The sequence below is a fragment of the Schistocerca americana genome, chromosome 5 (genome assembly GCF_021461395.2).
Source record: "Schistocerca americana isolate TAMUIC-IGC-003095 chromosome 5, iqSchAmer2.1, whole genome shotgun sequence".
NCBI classification, from domain to species: Eukaryota; Metazoa; Arthropoda; class Insecta; order Orthoptera; family Acrididae; genus Schistocerca; species Schistocerca americana.
In genome coordinates this window covers 89,584,708-89,607,576 of record NC_060123.1, presented here as the reverse complement: position 1 = coordinate 89,607,576, position 22,869 = coordinate 89,584,708, and positions in this window count along the sequence as shown.

Here is a 22,869-nt window from a genome sequence, read left to right as displayed (position 1 = left end):
AATTTGCGTACATTATGATTACGGTTTTGAAAAATACGTTTTGCTAACGCTTCTACTCGTACTTCTAATTAATAACTCATTTTATTTCTATGTAAGGGACACACTGCTTCTAAAGTAGCTATCTTCACTGTCTCATCCATTAGAAAACAACCAATTTCATTGCGTATGATTACAGTAGCAAATGATTTCCATCAGGTTTCGACTCAAGATAAAGAAACTGAAGTGACTTCTCATCCATAACTGACTGTATTGAGAACTTATGGGAAGGTGTTGAGTGAATGTAGGGGGATACGAAACGCGTCTGACGAAGTTTCTAGTTGGTCTGATAATGGCAGCTAGCTCTAAATGAAGAAAAATGAATATTAATGCAAATTTGTAGGAAAAACAAACTCGTGATATGTGGATACAGCATTAATAGTATTCTGCGTGACACAACGCAAAGTTGCGAAGCGATATGAAATGGAACGAGCATGTGACGATTGTGAGAGTGAAGACAAATGGTTGACTTCGGGTTGTTTGCGTAACTTTAGGAGGGTGTGGTTCATTTGTAAAGGAAGGAAGGCGACGTTCTTTCCGAGGAACAGAGTTGAGAAAAAAAGCATTTGAAGCAGAACGAGCTACCTGACTCTTAAATAAAACGCAGCGTAAGGAAGCAGGATCTGGTAGCTTTCCTCTATAAGTTTACCCTACAGGGCGTTTCCGTAAGAGCTGCAAAAATGAAACAGGGCTTAGAGAATGCTGCACTGAACAATTTGAGGCAGGGAACCTGGAGTCGGAGAAGCCAGCTTAAGGAGATATGGAAGTAAACATACCTACGGCACTGTCTAGCGTTATTGTTTCCCAGCTTATTTACAACTAACACTCCTACAAGTTTACACTTATTGTGTTGTTTATTTGCATGCACATTATTTATTTCCGGCGAGGATACAAGGAGGACGAGCCGGATTACTAGGAAGTCATGATTTAGGTTTTGTTAACTTTACTTGTGCATACGGGGCTCTGCTGTATCGTATTTAAATTTTCCGCATGACACAACGTGCTATGAATCAACTACAGGCCCATTTATTACTCAGTGCTATTCAGAGACGTACTTTACAACGCGAAGGAGCAGTTCTGGTACAGTTTCGCTAAACTCACTGGCATGCACCTCGTGTCTGAGGAAGTACGTTGCAACACTCTCGCTACTGAAAGGCTGACCTGAATCACCTTGATTACTTCCTATGTGGATGTATAAAGTTACAGAGTGACAGCTATTGAACTATACAAAAAGAAACTAAATTAGTTACAAAATACGGTCTTCACACACTTTATTCAACATGTAAATATTACTACATATATTCGGATTTCGGTTATGACACGTTCGATATGTCTGCAATCATTGGTGATGATTGGCGCAGACGAATAGCGAAGTTCTGCATGATCCCCTGAACTGTCGGAACATCTATGTTGTCGATGACCTCTTCAATGGCTGTTTTCAGCTTAGCAATGTTTTTGGGGCTATTGGTGTCCACCTAGTCTTCAATATAGGACCACAAAAAGAAGTCGCATTTGTTCAGATCCGGAAAATGGAGGGGCCAATAGAAGCCCCACCAAAATGTGGTCCACAAAGTGCTCCTCCAGGGGATCAAACACTTTCTTGCTTCCATGGGGTCGTGCTCCGTCTTGCATACACCACATCTTGTCGAAATCAGGGTCAGTTTGGATAATGGGGGTGAAATCATCTTCCAAAACTTTCACGTAACGTTCGGTAGTCACGGTGCCATCAAGCAATATCACGCCGATTATTCCGTGACTGGACTTTGCACACCACACTGTCACCCGTTGAGTCTGAAGAGACTTTTCGGTCGCGAAATGCGGATTCTCGGTCCCCCAGATGCGTCAATTTTGCTTATTGACGAACCCATCCAAATGAAAGTGGCCTTCGTCGCTAAACCAAACCATACAGCGCATACTAATTCCCGTCATGCCCTGCGGAAAACCCTGCAGTTTGAACATCCTATCGCAAACCGTTCAGAAGTAATGACGTTTTCATTTCATATAGTTCAATAATTGTCACTATGCACTAGTGTATGAGACCCCAGTTGACACGGAGATGGAATTACTTGACAGAATTGTAACTGAAAGTGATGTGATTCGAAACACACAGAGTTATTTGTCAGGGTAAGTCTGAATCTTGTTCGCCAATGTCATGCATCCATTGAGGTTGATGGCCGTTAATTTCAACACATTTTGTAAGATGCAGAGTACAAATGGTATGTTCATTGTGTCAGTAATGGTATTTGCAGTTAACTGTAACTAATGTAAATAACAAAGTAGACAGCAATGTCATTTTATTCCTTTTATCTCCTTAAGCTGGCTTCTCTGACCCCAGGTTCCCTAACTCAAATTTTTCAGTGGAGCATTATCTATGTCCTGTTAAATTTTGCACGCTCTTACAAAAACACCCTGTATAAAAATTTTAAATGAAATTCCCCCGCCGCTTATTTATTAACGTATGTGAAGGTTATTGACAAGAACTACTGCAGTGATTTTGATAACGTTTTCGCTAACAGACAGACTGATTCGTGAGGAAGGCTTCTGTAAATCACCACATATTACAAAAAAACCGACCGGCTGTAGACACCTACTGCTACCCGTGCGAAGTCAGGACGGATTTCCAGTACTGCATTAAAATCTATATGGCAGAAATAAAACATTGCGAGAGAATGGAGCTGATGCTTAACGAACTAGCTAAGAATCAGAGTTCCAAAACCAAATTACAGCTTGATTAACAGCTTTTCCTTAAACTGCTACAGTCAGAAGCAACAGTTCCATCCGTCACTACATTGAATCATACTTACGTCTAATATATTTGATGGGTTAGGCTTACAGATAGTGAACTTCTCATTTACGACTGTGTCATGGATATAGGAACAACACCTGGATCCGTGAGAAGCATAAGATGGGACGATTGTGAGGGAGGACAAAGTTAATATTGGGATAACTGAAAACTTAGAAAAGCAGAGTCGACGCAATAATTGTTGTCAAACTTACTGTCTATAAAGTTTTTCATATCGCATAGTACAGTCATAAATTTATTAGTTAACAATTCCGTTTTCTGCTTTGGCTATTTTGGGATAAGACATTTATTTTCACACTAAATAAATCACTATGATCAAAATGCAGTCAAGAGGGAAATTTGAATTGTCTTTTACAGACACCCAGTTTCACTTAGGAGGTAATCACAGATAGAATCTAGAGACATCTTGGGAAGTTGTCACTGTGAATATGAAAAACGAAATTAATCGAGCTTGATCAAAAGAAATGCTGCCCGTTGAGCAGAAGACTTTAATAATTCTGTAGTAGCAATAAGGTTGCTGACAGCATCTAGTGGAAAGTTTTCGAAACCAGTTTTTCTTTTTTTTTTTTTTTTTTTTTTTTTTTTTTTTTTTTTTTTTTTTGCAAGAAGGCTAACTTTTAGAGGCAAGTCTGATAAGGGTTTGCTCGTTCTTTTCTTGTTTACTCGTTTTTCGTCTGTGGACTTTGATAACTACGTGAGGCTCTTTACAAAGCAAACTAACGAATAAGCCTTGACGTTCTTGCAGCTCTTGTAGATAAGAAACAAGAAAAAGTTTCACTACTCTTGATGGAACGTACTGCCCATTACAGTTATGTAACGTAGTTACAGACGTCATAACCTGAATTAAAAAGAAACAGCTACGCTGGAAATGGAAATGAGCGTATGGCGTCAGTGGCTGGGAGTTCCCAGGCGGTAAGTTGGCCGCCAAGTGAAAGTGTTATTCAGTGCGACCCCACATTGGGCGATTTGCGTGTCGACAATGGGGATGAAATGATGATGCGGACACCCAGTCTCTGAGTGGAGAAAATCTTCCACCCTAGCCGGGAATCGAACCTTGTCCCCCACGCGTTCAGCTAATGGGTCGGACACAGCTACGCTACAGATGGCCTACCATTAACTGCTGAATTAGCATACAGAAATTATTGGATTTAAGACTCATGAAAAAATACAGACGTGAATTTGCTCTATGCATCTATTAAAAGCAAGAACTTACAAGCTGACAGAACACTGATGATTGATTTATATGCATGTAATTAGGTAATGGGAGGGAGCTAAATGACGCAGTTACTTAGAGAAATTTTTTTAAGAGACTTAAGTTGCGGTTCACGGGTACATCTGGCTACTGAAACAACTATATAGTGCTAATAACGTGCTACATGATTGCGGGGCATCCAATCACATATCTAAGAATACACGTGAAATGTACACGTACCCTTGTAGATGATGTCGTCAAGTAAGGCACAGGCGTGGCTACCTCGAAAGTGAGTAACCAAAAAGTCATGAAACTTAGAACCTTGAAATTCTGGTTACAAGAGAGCTGCCGATAGTCAGAAAGAATATTCAACAACACCAGGCAATAAGTTATAATGAAAGGATTTGGTGATTTCAGCAGTACTGCCACCTCTCAACTTACATGTGGCATCTAAAGAGCATCAGTGATCGATGTAATGAAATTTCATGAAACTCAGGTAGTTACTTAGTAACCATCGATAGCTGTAAGGGTTGTGTAACGAGAAGACATCATACTTTGAATAAGTGGAGTGATGGTTCAGGTGCCAGTCCACTCATCTAGATTCGTAGCGATCCAGATTGATGTTTACCGGTGTTCCACCAAATCTCTTAAGAGAAATGTCGGAATGGTTCTTTTAAAAAGGACTCGGCTGATTTCCTTCCAGCTTCTCCAAAACCCGATCTTTTCCTCCGTCACTAATGCTCATGTCATCGGCGGGACGTTTTGTTTCGTTACCATGAGAGTCGAATGCTTAATTATGAATTTTTGCTTTTAATTATTTTTGGCAGAATACTGCCGGACATCACACAAAAGTACGTCAACAAAGGCTACTATTCATAAGAGAGAAACTGACACCAGTTTTTCAGAACTCCGCAGGTTAGAACTAGCGCTACAACGTGTCCCCGGTTCTCGCCCCCCACCTGGCCTTAATTTACGTTAATTTCTTCCGTCTCAGCATTTCTTGATAGTTTTTTAGTTTTCTACATCTTCCATTTTCTTACCTCTCCATTTGTTGCCGTCCGCTCCTACCTCTCTTACGAGCTATCCACTTATCTTCTCACTCTTATTAACTATTACTCGATGTAACGCAGTAATCTCTGTCTTGTATGTTACTCCGTCTTCCATCATTAAGCTCTCAGGTTTTCAAATCTCGTCCGGTGAAGTCCTCAGTAATCAGTCTTTCCTTCTCATCCCGTATTGTAAGACTCAACTGACCCGCGGTTCTGGGTGATTATTCCGAAATCTACCGCTTGTCCCACACCTCTCCAGTCCTTTTCCTTCAACCCTCTTCCTTCCCCTTAAAACATTCTGACACAAGAAGCAGTCTCTGGTTTCGGAAGCTTGCTTAATCATAAACTTCTTTTATGTGTGTGTTCCGCCTCCGCTTGGCGAGTAGATTTTTTATCTGTCCAGTTACATTACATCGACAGAAATAAAAATAAACTTTCCTTCGTTTCTTAAATTCTCTTGTGAAGTACGAAATTAAGAAGTGCAAGAAGGAATGAGCGAGCAGAGGCTTCTTGTAAAAGTCTTGCTATAAGAAAGGAATTGTTACTGAGAAATCCGCTTTGACATCCAAGAATAATTGTCTTCTTTCTAAGAAGACACAGGAATGATAAATCCTAGAACAAAACACTAACAGTGGGCCATAGTTGAGAGAGATTAGTAATTTCGTCTCAAGCGAAAACTATTAGAGAAAGAACGAGGTGTATGGGCACTTTGTTTCATTTTTCAAATCGTTGCAACCCGATTATGAGAGATTAAAATAGAGCAAGGTCTGTCAGTTATCCATTAAGAGCATCAGATACCAAAAATAGCAACCGGCCGGTGTGGCCGAGCGGTTCTAGGCTCTTCAGTCTGGAACGGCGCGACCGCTCCGGTCGCAGGTTCGAATCCTGCCTGGGGCATGGATGTGTGTGATGTCCTTAGGTTGGTTAGGTTTAACTAGTTCTAAGTTCTAGGGGACTGATGACCCCAGCTGTTAAGTCCCATGGTGCTCAGAGCAATTTGAACCATTTTTGAACTAAAAATAGTAAATTTATTCACGGCTGTGACGGTGAATTCCTTGGCCACATGTTTTGCAGTACGTGAAATAAACTTCAGTAAGGCCTCCAGAATTATTGTTGGACGGGATCAAACGCGAGCCAGTGACAACGAATGACTTGCTTATAGTTTTTCCAGAACGATAAACATCGTCTGCCGTGCTGGTCGCCTCCACACGTGTGCCACCAGCTCTCTGTCAATGTGTATACAGGGGAACACGCGCTCATTGCGAAGTGATTCGTCATTCAGTCCGTACCTACATTTTGTAACGGAACATACCTAGACTAGATTTATAAGTTTTAAACGCACACCTGTCGTCGACAAGTGGGTTGTGCGAAGACGACACGGTCTGGAAGACTTCTGATATTTTACCTTGTTCCGCACACTTTGTTTCCAGGTGGACAGAAATATTCTATGCACTTAATGGATGTGACATGTAATGTTTAACATAGACAACACCCAATGGTGACAGTAATCTTTCCACATAGCTTTGTAAATAATTATATCGCCTTGTTACAATCCTTATTCGGTCACGATTGCTGTCTTTGAATATGTAGATCACTGCTGCCCGCGTCATCTGTACTTGTAACTTCCGAGGCGATACACTAGAATTTTAAAGTCACTCTTTTTGTTCACTCAGTAAAAGTGCTAACATATTGTTCTGATCTGACGCTATTGTGGTACATTCCCAGACAGCCGATATTTATACATGCCAAAGCAGGTTTCTGGGGGTGCTGCTGTTGCAGAAATGACGTATTCTGCGTGACGAAGTACTCTTTCTTTCAGTAACTAGCCAGGCAGGTGGACGGCTACATTCTCAGCGTATTTCATGTCACAATGCTGAGCCATGGTATCGCTACGAGTGGTCCTCTTTACGGCATCGAGCTCTCTTGCTTATACCCATGCCATTAAAAGGACTACGTATTAAAACTACTTAAGAGCTGTCTGTCATTTGGAAAGTTATTCTCAATTTTGCAGTAACGCTGATTTTGAAAAAGGCTTTCTTGTTTGTCCAACACACTAGCTTTGTTGACAAATCGAAAATTACATACAAATTGTCTTAAAATATATTATATAACCATGACACTGGCAAGAGTTACAAATCAACTTGCGAGTTTACTTATTAATAAATTCACACATTTCTTCATTTTACAAACAGTACATCAGTAAAACCTTGTTCGATGTTTGCCTCTTGGATTTTGTCTTGTGTTTTTCTGTAGAATCCCTACACAACATCCAACACTAATCTCCAAGCATTGAATTATTCCATCGTCCTTGATACCTCCTCTCCATATCTGAAACAACCTGGTGGAAACTCTCTCCTTGTCACTCACTGACTGCCCCCAGGCTGCCGGTAAATACATCCAAACCTCAAAACAGAAAATGTTATTTTTAGACTCAAGCTGCACAACAATGTCCTCATCTTCTGTTGCATGTTGTTCAGCTTTCTGACATACTCAAGGTGTTTATTTTTTTCCCAGAGCATTGCCGATGATTTCTTTAAATGCATTTCAATGATTTTTCTCTTTAGAAGTCATAGTAACTTCAACTTTTCTGTTTCTAACCAGAGCTCTGATATGAGAACCTACGAAGATTTGGCTTCCAAAATAGCGGGAAACTTGTCACTGACATATCTTCAACTATCAGTGTCTTGATGGAAATGAAATGAGCGTTTGGCGTCAGTGGCCGGGAGGCCCCTCGCGGGGCAGGTCCGGCCGCCATATCGCAGGTCTTATTACATTCGGCGCCACATTGGGCGACCTGCACGCCGGATGGGGATGAAATGATGATGAACACAACACAACACCCAGTCCCTGAGCGGAGAAAAATCTCCGACCCAGCCGGGAATCGAACCCGGGCCCAGAGGACGGCAATCCGTCACGCTGACCACTCAGCTACTGGGGCGGACAGTGTCTTGATCAAGAGCTTTCACAAACTGTTTCATTACACAAAGTTTTATATGAAGAGGTTACGAAGGAAATTTCCTATGATCTACTAGGCTACGCCTTATTGAGCTGTTAGTACCTGGTGTTAACCATTCGCTTTTGGGCCATTGTCTTTTTTTCAAATGTTTAACTCTTCCGCTGGTTGCCCGCTCGCAGAAATAACATGGATACTTTGTGAATCTCTGTTGTTGCCCTAATGTCATATAGGCTGCTTGCAAATCTCCATACAACAAAGACTGATCTTCAGCATATTTAATTTTCTCCTAAATTGTCGTAATTCTCCTTCGACCGCACTGGGTATGCTGATGGAACTGAAGACAGAACATTAACACTGTCTGGTCGCACACACTTAAGAGTTCTTTTACTAACATCGACGAATAGTATATAATTATATGTCATATTTACACAAAACGCAGGTCGTTTATTGATCTGGAATGTTTTTTACAAAGAAAGTGGTTTAAATGGATCTGAGCACTATGAGACTTAACTTCTGAGGTCAGCAGTCCCCTAGAACTTAGAACTACTTAAACCTAACTAACCTAAGGACATCACACACATCCATGCCGGAGACAGGATTTGAACCTGCGATCGTAGCGGTCGCGCAGCTCCAGACTGATGAGTCTGGAACCGCTCGGTCACAACGGCCGGCGAATGTTTTTACAATAAACTAGATTTTCTTCATCACTGAAGTACTGCAAGAGACCTTTTTCTCTGTTCTTGTAAAAAGACGCTAACGTATCACCGGCAACTAAGTTGTTTCCTGTAACCTCGAACCTAACAGCTCAGCTGCATCGTTTGGGAGGTTTAAATCCCTTACTGTATCACTTAGCTTGGCCTTTGATAATAGATCTGGGGCATTTAATATTTCAGGAACGAATTCGTCGGACAAGAGTGACGACGATAACTGTTAATGGCTCTGTCTGCAAATGGGTTCAAAAAATGGTTCAAATGGCTCTGAGCACTATGGGACTTAACATATGAGGTCATCAGTCCCCTAGAACGTAGAACTACTTAAACCTAACTAACGTAAGGATATCTCACACATCCATGCCAGAGGCAGATTCGAACCTGCAACCGTAGCAGTCGCGCGGTTCCCGACTGAAGCACCTAGGACCCCTCGGCCACCGAGGACGGCTGAAAATTTGTCAAACGGCTCTTAGCACTATGAGACTTAACTTCTGAGGTCATCAGTCCCCTAGAACTTGGAACTACTTAAACCTAACTAACCTAAGGACATCACACACATCCATGCCCGAAGCAGGATTCGAACCTGCGACCGTAGCGGTCGCGCGGTTACAGACTGTAGCGCCTAGAACCGCTCCTCTGTCTGCAGTTCACTACCGTTTGTAGGTGGCTTTGCTATGGGAATGCCAGGGCCATGTGGCAGTGGTCTCATAGCGGATGGCAAGTTTGGGTACAGATGTAACAATCAGTAATGTGATTTTGAGATTCACGCCACAGAATTGACATTCCAAAGTTTTGTAATGGTTTCTTTCACCTTGTCAAATTTCGTAATTTTTCACATAAGCACTGCGCACAGTATGACGAGCCCAAATGACAATCGAGTTCGAAATTCGAATCCGAAATAAGCCCTGTGAGCTTTTGTTACAAATAATGTATTGTTTCTCATCTTCCTCACAATAAAAATACCTTAAATGTAGCAAGATGAATTTCGATTATTTACTGAACACCTCCTTTGCGTTAGTCTGTACTGAAATACATACGATAAGGCCAACAAATTGGTAGTATTATATATTAATTTCTTCCTTTGTAAAATAACTGTTGCGGCCATTATAGATATATTCACAATACAAAATCACGTAAACAGCTAGGAATCTGCTGCCATCTGTCTTAAAACAGTAAATTTATGCTTTTGAGTAGATTTATTCCAATAGATGGCGATGTTGCCATGGTAAAATTTTCATGCTCACATAAATGACAGTAAAATAAATAGAAATTGAAGATAATAATTTTTAGAGAAATTATGATCGTTACTATTATATGGGCTACATTTTTAGAATGAGGGCATGTAAATTTCTATAAAAATACGTCAAAATCTAAAACAGCAAAATCACTATTGACCTGCTTTACTGAATCGATGTCTGTCTCCATTTTGTCTGCAGCTGAGCCTACATCATCATTCCGTTTCATAGCATTGGCAATTGTCATACGTAGGTATTTGTATCAGCTAACTAATTCCAGATGGGACTTATTAAAACTGTAGTCAAAATCATTCTGTGTCTTCTAAAGTGCAGAAGTTTACGTTTCTGAACGTTTGAAGCAAGCTGCAAATCTCTGCAACACTTTAAAATATTCCTTTACTCAGTATTTTGTTATAGGTAAGTGCATTACCTACTAAGAGTGGGAGATTACTTTAATACGATCTGCCAACTCACTAACATGCAACATGAAAAGGCAGGGTTGAAAACAGTGAATACAAGTGTCAGACCCATAGTCTCTGACGCCATTAGATCGTACTTCTGTTGTTGGTGCTGTTAGGGGTTGAGGTGGAAGTAGGGTGACGTCAGAATAACACAGGCCAACGACGTAGATACTTTTTTGTAGTAAATATCTTATGTTCTTTACGGTGGGAAGTCTAAATATGATACTTAAAAAACCGTATCACCCTCCATTTCTTCACATTTTACAGTTAAATTTATTAAATTAAGTGATTTTTTAAAGAATTTAACAGCTTTTATAAAGTTAAAATAATTTAAAAAGGAGTTGTAATGAATGTAGATGACGTTGTAGCACTGCTGAAAAACATTTTCGGGCAAGAAAAGTTCTATTCTATTTTTCTGTTAACAGATAGTGTTTTGTTTACTGTCAACCTAACCTTACTTTCCGGTTTCCTCTACGTGTGCCTAGTACAATGTCTAATAGTGGTTGTAAAAACTCCGCTGACAGTTTTGTTTATGTCTGTGGTGAATTTGTGATTAAAAAAACCAAAGAAACATTACAGACTTTGTGAAGAAGTACATCTATCATGCTTTGGATCTAAACTTGGTGATCAAGATAAATCGTGGGCCCCACATAAGGTATGTTATATGTGTGTTGAAAATCTGAGAAAATGGCCCAAAAAAGAGAAAAAAGCCTTTAGCTTTGCTGTTCCTATGATATGGAGGAAGCCAAGAAATCATTCCAATGATTGCTGCTTTTGCAGTGTTGATATTATTGGTCATAATTCGAAAAACAAGAAGGTAATGAGCTACCCTAAACTTCTGTCTGCCATCGAACCAGTAAGGCATTGTCTCGATTTGTCGGTTCCTGAACCACCAAATGTTTTAAATTCTATTCCAACACAAACATTTTCTGGTGAACTATGTGATTTAGATAAACCACATGACGATGAATTCCATTGTAATACAGAAAGTCTAGAGCCCAAATTGTCTACTGAGACTGAACTTAAAGATTTTGTTAGGAATCTGGGCTTAACGAAAGAAATAGCTGAATTACTTGGCTATAGATTAAAAGAAAAGAACTTATTGGCAGTTGTAACCAACATATACATGTATAGAAAGAGAGAGCAGCAATTTTCCAAGTTTTTTCAACAGGAAGATGATTTAGTGTACTGCTCAGACAGTCCTGATCTAATGAATGAGTTTGGTATTGAAAAAAAAGAAGACTGGTGGCTGTTTATTAATTCATCCAAAACTAGTTTAAAGGCTGTTTTATTACACAATGGTAACATGTATGTATTGTTGGACATTCTGTAGATATGAAAGAAAGCTGTGAAAACCTAGAAATAGTGCTAAATAAAATAGGCTATTCTGCTCATGGTTGGATGATATGTGGCGATTTAAAAGTAATATGCATGCTCCTTGGTCAGCAAGGTGACTTTACCAAATTTGCATGTTTCTTGTGTGAATGGGACAGTAGAGTTACGGATTAACACTGGTGCAGAAAGAACTGGCCTGTCCTCATAGTCTTTAAAACCTGGTGAGAACATTCTACCCAAAAACGTTGTAGATCCAAAAAACGTACTCTTCCCACCACTACATATAAAGTTAGGCCTAGTGAAACAGTTTGCAAAGGATTTACCTAAAGATGAATCGTGTTTTAAGTATCTCTGCCAAAAGTTTTCACACCTTTCAGAAGCTAAACTAACAGAAGGCGTCTTTGTCGGACCTGACATTAGATAACTGATGTTTGATGTTAACTCTGAATCCACAATGACCTTAAATGAGAAAGAAGCTTGGGTATCATTGAAGCAAATCGTTACAAAGTTCTTAGGACATGAAAAAGCCCCATAATATGTTGCTGTTATAGCTACAATGTTAAAGAACTTTAAAACTTTAGGATGTTTTATGAGCCTGAAAGTTCACTTTTTGAACAATCACCTTGATTAGTCCCCGGACAATGTGGGAGATCTTAGTGAGGAGCAAGGAGAGCGTTTTCACCATAACATTAAGGTTATGGAAAAACACTATCAAGGTCGCTGGAACACCAGCATGATGGGGGACTACTGTTGTTCACCTTACCGAGAAGTTCAGCAAGCAAGTCATTGCAGAAAAAGCTACACAAGAAGCTCTGAAGAAAAAAAGAGAAAGAAAATACAAAGCAATTCCTGCTGCAAGTGAAACCTCTATTTACACATATCACTGGTTTAAGTAGCTGCCGGCCGAGTGGCCGTGCGGTTCTAGGCGCTTCAGCCTGGAACCGCGTGAACGCTACGGTCGCAGGTTTGAATCCTGCCTCGGGCATGGATGTGTGTGATGTCCTTAGGTTAGTTAGGTTTAAGTAGTTCTAAGTTCTAGGGGACTGATGACCACGGATGTTAAGTCCCATAGTGCTCAGAGCCATTTGACCCATTTTTAAGTAGCTACCGCCGGCCGTAGTGGCCGTGCGGTTCTAGGCGCTACAGTCTGGACCCGCGAAATCACAGCGGTCGCAGGTTCGAATCCTGCCTCGGGCATGGATGTGTGTGGTGTCCTTAGGTTACTTAAACCTAACTACGTTCTAGGGGACTGAAGACCTCAGAAGTTTAGTCCCATAGTGCTCAGAGCCATTTGAACCATTTAAGTAGCTACCTGTAAATACAAATCACGTTTATGTTGAAACAAAGCGTTTCATTAATTTCCCCATTTACCGTATAGCATAGGATTTTTACACCATTTAGTAAAAAGCATATTGCTCGAAAACTATGGGTGATACAAAAAAACTAAGGCTATATTTGTATTCAGCTCATAACAATCTATAAAGATCAACTATCAAAGTACAAAAAAAAGTTTAAGAAAAATTTTTTTAATTGGCCTCTGTATTCGATAACATTAGATATTAGCGTCAAAACGATAGTTTGGAAAGGCTCTATACTCAATTATGACAGTACAAATGGGTCTTATTTCCAAGATTATTCGAAAAGAAGTCTGCAAACATTATATAATGTCTTTATGGTCTGCGAATGGCATTCATCATACTATACACATATGCGCTTGTTTAGGTTAAGTGACTGAGGAATCGATACCATGTTTAGAATGTAGTCAAATGGAGTATTTGTTGCTTTGGACATTCCAGAGTTACACAGAGTTTCATTCTCTTAAGTATTCAACTATTATTTCTCTTGGTAGACAAACTAAATGTTCTGTTTTTATCAAGTTTTGCGTTAAATTGTTATTGCAATGAATCTATAAAAGAAAATACTATGTAATTAATGTCGTGTACTTTATTCATCAACATGTAAAAAAGTCAACTTTTATTTTGCAATTTTGGATGGTTTGACTCTTCCTCCTTTTTAATATAAGATTTGGGATGAAAGAGTAACGTCGAATAATCAGCTGGTACGTTTTACTTTATTGCTATTTCATAATATATATCTTTTATTCGCAAGACACTGGTTCTTTCTACCATTTGTATAGGTATAATAGAATGATAATTCATATGCAATAATCAATCCAATCTTTTTAGATGGAACGATAATATCGTCACTAACCATTCCAGAAATACTGGTGTCCAAAACTAAACCAAGAAGCTGCTTCTTTGCCACCCTGTGTCTAATTCACAACATAATAATACAAACTGTCGACAGATGTTGCTACGATCGTGTTCTGCACGGAAGAGAGCATTCCGATTAACAGACAACCACGCCAACATGTCAGGGCTCCTATCAAGCGGGGTAGTGTTCGCAGGGTAGTCCCACATCAATAATCGCTGTGTGCACAGCCACAGATGGTGCTGTATGGGACAGAGAAGGCGCCTACAGGTTCTCTGCAGGAGAATGGAAGCAGGAGAGTCGCAAACTGATGTGGCCCGATGGCTTAATGTAAATCGTTCAGTTGTTTCTCGGATGAGGCGACAGTTTATAGAGATAGAACTGTACCCCGGAGACCAGGATAGGGCCGACCGCGTGTGACATCAGCTGCACGGGTACGACGGTACCGCCTTAGTACTGCCCTGCAACTGGCATCTGACCTCGCAGCTTCCCCTGGACACGTCGTATCGAGGCAAACGGTGTACAGAAGGTTTCAACAGAGTGGCCTTTATTGTAGGAGACCTGTTGTCTGTTTACCTCTAGCGCGTCTTCATAGAAGGGAACGTCTAGAGTGGAGCCGCCAACATGCCACATGGACGATCTAGCGGTAGGCCAATGTTCTTTTCACAGGTAAGTCCCGATATGGTCTGGAGAGTGATTTTCGACAGACTCGCATCTGGAGGGAACGTGGAACATGATCTTAGGACCGCATCATTATTGAAAGAGACCGATATCGAGTAGGATGTCTAATAGATGGACAAGGGTAATGTTGCCCATTCGAAGACCTCTTCATGGGATTGTACGGGCGATTCAGCAAGATTTAATTGCTGTCAGGTACCACGAGGAGATGTTGCGATCTCACGTTTGTTGCGAGGTGCTGTGGGCCCAGACGTTATACTGATGGACGATAATGCCAGACTTCACAGAACACAGGTGGATGATGTTTTTTTTCGAAACGGAAGATACTGCGCGTATGGCGTAGCCTGCTCGCTCTCCCGGTTTCAGTCCCATAGAGCATGTCTGGGATGCACTAGAGAGACGAGTTGCATCACGGCACCATCCTCCAACCACTCTCCAAGAGCTTATGAGCAGCTATGCAGGAAGAATGGGCGTTATTACCTCAACATGAGGTTCATGACATCACTCACAGCATGTCCCGTGATTCTTAGGCCTGTATTGTTGCCAGAAGTTCACATCCCACACTGAGCGCACTAACCAGTTGTCAGACTGTGTTTGCAAATCGGTGAAGCTGGAAGAAAACGAAGGAAATTTTTGTCTACCGTTATGCATGTTGCAGTTGATTACGTTCTGTATCCTTTACATTGTTTCTACTTTACTCTCACGGGTTTATACTGTTTTCTGGCCAAATAACTGCTACCTTGCAAAATTTCCAGTTGTTACTTCAATTTTGGAAACCATTGCAATCGAGACCGTGATAACTGATACGAAATCACCAGTCAATGAAGTTAAGTGACGGAGTCTATCACTATGCAACACACTGTTTTTAATCCCTTTGTGTCAAATTCTGGACAATGTCTCTCTATTTGAAAGACGTCATCATCCCGCACTACGCTGTCGCAATGTTCCCTAAACGTTTCGAGCACCGCCGGTGTAGGTCTTGGTACTTGAGAGTCTTAGAGCTTCAAAGCTCTGGCTACAGATGGCTATCGAGGTCAGCGATTAACGGCCGACCACGCTGCGTAAACAGACGCATCCACAGAGCGAGCTGCGGTGCAGCGGTCTCCGTGTGGAGCTCCACACGTGATCCACGCTCTTCACTGACTGCGAATGATGCGGTGGTAGCACCACGAAGCAACTTGTTATGAAGACGGACTTTCCGATTTTCCTCAGACACCTGAAGAATGATGTGTGGTTATATTTTAAACTTATTTAGTTTACTGTGTAATAACCGCTCGTTTCTGCAGTCTGCAGGTAGAGCTATACAGAATTACATTAAATTAATGGAACATAATTGACAGACTGTACTAATCAAAATTCCTGGAGTTTCTTGTTTCAATAGATATCTATATCTACATCTACATCCATACTCCGCAAGCCACCTGACGGTGTGTGGCGGAGGGTACCTTGAGTACCTCTATCGGTTCTCCCTTCTATTCCAGTCTCGTATTGTTCGTGGAAAGAAGGATTGTCGGTATGCCTCTGTGTGGGCTCTAATCTCTCTGATTTTATCCTCATGGTCTCTTCGCGAGATATACGTAGGAGGGAGCAATATACTGCTTGACTCTTCGGTGAAGGTACGTTCTCGAAATTTTGACAAAAGCCCGTACCGAGCTACTGAGCGACTCTCCTGCAGAGTCTTCCACAGGAGTTTATCTATCATCTCCGTAACGCTTTCGCGATTACTAAATGATCCTGTAACGAAGCGCGCTGCTCTCCGTTGGATCTTCTCTATATCTTCTATCAACCCTATCTGGTACGGATCCCACACTGTTGAGCAGTATTCAAGCAGTGGGCGAACAAGCGTACTGTAACCTACTTCCTTTGTTTTCGGATTGCATTTCCTTAGGATTCTTCCAATGAATCTCAGTCTGGCATCTGCTTTACCGACGATCAACATTATATGATCATTCCATTTTAAATCACTCCTAATGCGTACTCCTAGATAATTTATGGTATTAACTGCTTCCAGTTGCTGACCTGCTATATTGTAGCTAAATGATAAGAGATCTTTCTTTCTGTGTATTCGCAGCACATTACACTTGTCTACATTGAGATTCAATTGCCATTCCCTGCACCATGCGTCAATTCGCTGCAGATCCTCCTGCATTTCAGTACAATTTTCCATTGTTACAACCTCTCGATACACCACAGCATCATCCGCAAAAAGCCTCAGTGAACTTCCGATGTCATCCAAAAGGTCATTTATGTATATTGTGAATAGCAACGGTCCTATGACACTCCCCTGCGGCACACCTGAAATCACTCTTACTTCAGAAGACTTCTCTCCATTGAGAATGACATGCTGCGTCCTGTTATCCTGTTACGTTTTAACCAGTTTTCTTCGATATTAAACCCTCTTAAAATCTGTGTATGAAACTCGACATATACATCTACATCTACATGGTTACTCTGCAATCACACTTAAGTCATTGGCAGAGGGTTCATTGAACTATTTTCGTGCTACTTCTCTACCATTCCACTCTCGAATGGCACGTGGGAAAAAGGAATACCTAAATCCGTTCGAGATCTGATTTCTCTTATTTTACTATGATGATCATTTCTCCCTACGTAGGTGGGTATCAACAAAATATTTATGCTTTCGGAAGAAAAAGTTGGTGATTCAAATTTCGTAAATACATCTCGCAGCAAAGAAAACAGCCTTTGTTTCAGTGACTGCCACCCCAACTCACGTATCATATCAGTGGCACACTCACCCCTATTGCGCGATAACATGAAACGAGCTGCCCTTCGTTGCACTTTTTCGATGTCCTCCGTCAACCCTACCTGGTAAGGATCCCATACCGCGCAGCAATATTCCAGCAGAGGACGGACGAGCGTAATCAAAGCACAGTCTTTGTTTCGCTTTCCCCACAATATTATCTATGTGGTCTTTCCAATTTAAGTTGCTCATAGTTGTAATTCCCTTAGATTTGTGCGATTTATCGTATACCCAAAATTTATCGGATTTCTTTTAGTACGCTAGTACTCTAGTAAATATGCGATGCAGCTGTTAATGAAGGTAATACACCTAGGTTTCTAAGTGCAACAAATAACATTAGGTACAGGATGACAGTTATTGAACTACATGGATTAAAACCGTCATAACTTCTCAACGGTTTGTGCCAGAGCGTTCAAACTGCACGGTTGGCAGCGGAACATGAAGTGAATTAGTATTCGCATGCATGCCTTGTTTTAGCGACGAAGCCCACTTTCATTTGGATGGGTTCGACAATAAGCAAAATTGGCTCATCTGGGGGACTGAGAATCCGCATTTCGCAATGTAGTAGTTTCTTCACTCTCAACGGGTGACTGTGGTGTGCAATGTGTAGTCGCCGAATATTCGGTGCGCTGTTCCATAATGGCACAGTGACTACCGAACGGTACATGAAGATTTTGGAAGATGATTTCATGCCCATTATTCAAAGTGCCCCTAATTTCGAAAAGATGTGTGTAGAGAAGGGCAACGGTAAGTCTCTTCATGAATATGGAATTCCGTTGTTCCGAACAATCATGAGTAGAATTAGGGTTGGAGATTTACTACGATGTCTTTGATTTGATGATAAGGCTACACACTAGACGAGAAAAGAAATCTCGAAAAATAAAAGAGAAGCTGTAGGAGCTGTATTTGAGATGTTCGTTGAAACTTGTATTTCATGTTGTGTAGTAGGTGATAATTTTACAGTGGACGAGCATCTGTGCACATTTAGCGTAAGGTGTGGTGTCAAAGTGCATATACCACCTAAACCAGGAAACATGGGATAAAAATATGGGCGGTTGTAGACCCTGAGGCAAAGTACATAGTAAATGGATAAACGTATAGAGGGGAGTAGGCAGCGTCAGAGAGACCCAGCAGGGCAGGACTGTGGTTAATGACATGGTAGAACACTTGAGAGGAGTAAAGCAACAGGACTGATAATTTCCTCTGTAGCTATGAACTTGGCCAAGAGCTGGAGAGAGAACTTCTACCTTTTGAGATAGCTCCGCTCTAATCGTTAGTACATACGAAATGAAAATTCTGCCATACAACGCTACAGAAGTTTTTTCCAGAACCGTCGGGATAACCGGTAAAATGCTAATTGCATCCCTTGATTTAAGGAAACGGAAAAGTCGTCATTCTACTGTCGACACAGCGTGAAATGTGAAACATTCAAGAGCTGTCCAGATGAAAAGAAAAAGTCACAGGTTTTTTTTATTTTGCAACAGCACAAAATCTGGAGTAGACACTGTCACCATGATGGCAAGGCAGTATTTAACTAAATGAGCTACGAGGATTCGCCTCTTGCTGGCGTTTATTTTTTATTTTTTTATTTTTTGACGTGATAGAAATGGCAGCCATCAGTGCCCGTAATCTGTACACGAACATAATTTCTATGGGTGAAGAAAAGAACAGAGCAAGTAGGAAGTTTGTAAGAGACCTTGCTAAAGGAATTGCTGCACCCGAAATAAGAAGACGATTACGGAAATCACAGAAAGGAACCAAGACCATAACAGATGCAGTAAACGTAAGTGCATTTCAACATCTGGTAGGATTTTAAGCAACAATTTTGAAAGAGAAGTGAATGGGGGAGAAGAGGTCAAGATGTGGCTCGTGTCCACGTGAGAAAGAAGAAAAACAAAACAAGCATGGAATAACAGTGGTGACTTTTTATGTAGTGGTCGGTGATGAGCAAATTATAATAAATATATTGATCATTCTGTGAAGCAGGGCTGTGAACAGTTGAAATTAACACTAGAGGGAAAAAGCTGTGAATGTTTCCTGTAATACTTATTCTACAATTTTTTTCAGTGTGGGACAGAATTTCGTAGGTCGACGATTCTTCATCCATCTATTAACGTTGTTGTATGGATGAATAAAAAATTTTTTCGTGGTTGACAAGTATTATAACTGTCAGTTTGTGTTGTAACAAGGCTTTCAGGATGGGATGTTGAAAAGAGAACTGAGATTTCGACACGCCACTGTGTTAGAAATTCATGGTGGTCGTCATTCTATTCGAGTTACCTCATCATTACAGGTGAACTCACAGTATTTTCTGAGACACAAGAACTGATGTGTTTCAGTGATACTGGGCAGTGGATTTGTAGGCCCCGCTGCCACCCTTCTATCTCACTTTTCTGATGAGACCATTGCAGTACATAATGTACCAAAGAGAAGCTAAGCAAGTTAGCACAAACACACACACAGGTACATACAGGAGTTCGGCAAAAGTATGGAAAAACAGAGAGAAATGTATGGTTGAACCTAAATGTAGATGCTGTCCAAGCCTGCAGGTTGCGTTGTTGTATTTGATCACGAACGGCACCTCTGCAATGTCTTCAATACGTTGCAAGAGTCAGTGGTGGTCATAGAAGTGTTTTAGGTAGTTGTGAGTGCGTTATGTCGGGGCCAAGTGAATTCGAAAGTGGTGAGATTGTTGGTGCTCGAATGGGGGGGGGGGGGGGGGGGGAGAGGAGGGGAGGGGTTGCTCCCGTGTCCAAGTTCGCCGAAGTGTTTGGTGTTTCAAGAGGCACCGTATCGAAAGTTTACACAGCATGCAGGGAAAGCGGAAAAACATCATCTACTATGTCATAATGTCGACGAAAATGTGTGTTGCATGGTAGTGGCGGACGGTCATTCAAGAGGACTGTGACGAAAAATAAAGAAGACGACAGCCCAAAAGTTACAGCAGAACTCGGTGTTGCACTCGCGAACCATGTCATCACCAGAACAACATGAAGACAGCTCCAAAAGCAGGGAATTGGAGGGCGAACTACAATTCCAAAACCTCACATGGGTGATGCAAATGCCTGTAATATGAAAACGCGATGAAGAAGCCATGAAACAGCACTGTGCTCCAAAGGTTCATTCTGAGAGATTTCTTCCTCAAATTCAGGCTATGTTTCACACCAGTAGACTTCTCTTGGCCAGGAGGGCCCTCTTCTAGTCTGCTCTCTGTGCCCTTCTTGTTTCGTTCGTCACGGGCTATTTCATTTCCAGGGCAGCAGAATTTCTGAGCCCGCATTTAAGTATCAAGCTTCTCAGTGTTCTCATGTCGGCTGCTTCTCGTTAGCTTTGTCTGTCTCTAGTTTATTCTCAGTCCATAATCTATACTCAGACTGTTCATTCCATTCAATGGATCTTGTAATTCTTCCACACTGTCGCTGAGTGTAGCTATGTCATCATTGAATCTTATCGTTGATATCTTTTCACCCTGAATTTTAATCCCAGTTTCTCTCATTTCCTTTACTGCTTTTTCGATATATGGCTTGAACACCGTCTCTGTATTACACCCTTTTTTATCCTACCACTCCCTTCTTGGTTTTCCAATCTTATTGTTCCCTCTTGCTTCTTGCACATATCGTGTATCATCCGTCTTCCCTGTAGCGTACTCCTGTTTTCCTGAGAATTTCGAACGTTTTTTCTAGATGGACAAATCCTACGAGCATATCTTGAATTTTCTTCAGCCCTGCTTCTACTGTCGAGCGCAGTCAGACCTGATTTTATGGTGCCCTTCCCTAAACTGATCTTCATATTGCAGATTCTCAGTTTTCTTTCCCGTTCTTCAGTATATTATTCTTGACAGTTGCTTGGATGTGTGACGTGTTACTCTGAGTGTGCCCTTCCTATCTTTGGAATTGTGCGGATCATATTCTTCTTGCGGGAAGGGGGTTAATAATAAGGAACAGGTTATTAGAAATACTGTTTGCTGTCTTCTACAAGGGCGTGATAACTATTTTCGTGGTCAGCTAGAAAGCGATGGAGAATATACTGACCACATTTTCCAGTCTGCAGTTCCACATTCTTGTCTTGCCCACTGAAAGAAATGTTTCTATTCTCTGTTTACTCAGCGGATCAGGAACTATGATTATAAATGAAGATTTTGAGTTCTAATTGATAGATATATCTGATAAACAGTCCCACGCGCAACGTAGTAATATTGCTGATGATAATAGTAATCAAAAATATGACGTCTCTATCATAAACAGCACTATGAGCAATTCAGAGTCGACCTCTACGATAAGTTCAAATTAAATGGTCTTTCACACCGACTTCTGATAATCAAAGTTAATTGCTCGCTACAAAAGCGGAAAATAATGTTGCCACTTACCACGCGTTTTTGTTAACATTAAGGGCGGAGCACAAACAGTTACTTCCGCGAAATCTTAGCTATTCACGACGGTGCGAGTTCACTTTCTATGATTACTAAAAACATGCGTTTAGTAGCGGCCGAGTTGTGTCGTCACTCGAGGCAGCGCGTAAGCCGGCTTTGGACTGACGCGGACTGTATGGCAGCCGGGCGCGAAGTGAAGTCCCTCGCTGCGTCTCAAACAGCCGCGGGGAGTGACCACTCGGTTAGAGGCGCTATGTCACGGATTGCGCGGCCTCTCCCGGCGGAGGTTCGAGTCCTTCCTCGGGCATGGGTGTGTGTGTTGTTCTTAGAGTAAGTAAGTTTAAGTAGTGTGTAAGTCTAGGGGCCGATGACCTCAGGAATTTTGTCCCTTTGGAATTCACACACTCACGTCTCTCAGGCGGTATTTATATATGGGCGCAGCGGACGGCCAAGGGACCACCTGCTGTCATCCGCTCTATGGCCCCGGTATAGCCTCTAAATGCCACTTTCTCGGAGACATAATATTTTAGAACACTGTCATGATTCAATTTTGAATATTCTTAATTTTTGTGTAAATGGAGCTCAGTAGGCTTTTATCGCAGAAAAAATTTTAGCTCGACTGCATTTAAACTTTGCCGTCTAGAACTTTTAGAACGGAACTGACAGTAGAACATGACCTCTAAGCCGGCCGAAGTGGCCGTGCGCTTAAAGGCGCTGCAGTCTGGAACCGCAAGACCGCTACGGTCGCAGGTTCGAATCCTGCCTCGGGCGTGGATGTTTGTGATGTCCTTAGGTTAGTTAGGTTTAACTAGTTCTAAGTTCTAGGGGACTAATGACCTCAGCAGTAGAGTCCCATAGTGCTCAGAGCCATTTGAACCATTTGAACCATGACCTCTAAACTTCAACTTTAAGAGACCTTGTATTGACTCTAGTATTTAATGGATTTCATCAGGTACTGAAATCAAAACTTTCTATCATTAATATAAATGATACTTAATCTACTAAAAGTAAGAACGTTTTGTTCCAAGTTTAGTTTTCATTAAATTATTCGAAAACTATTAGAGGTAGCTTAA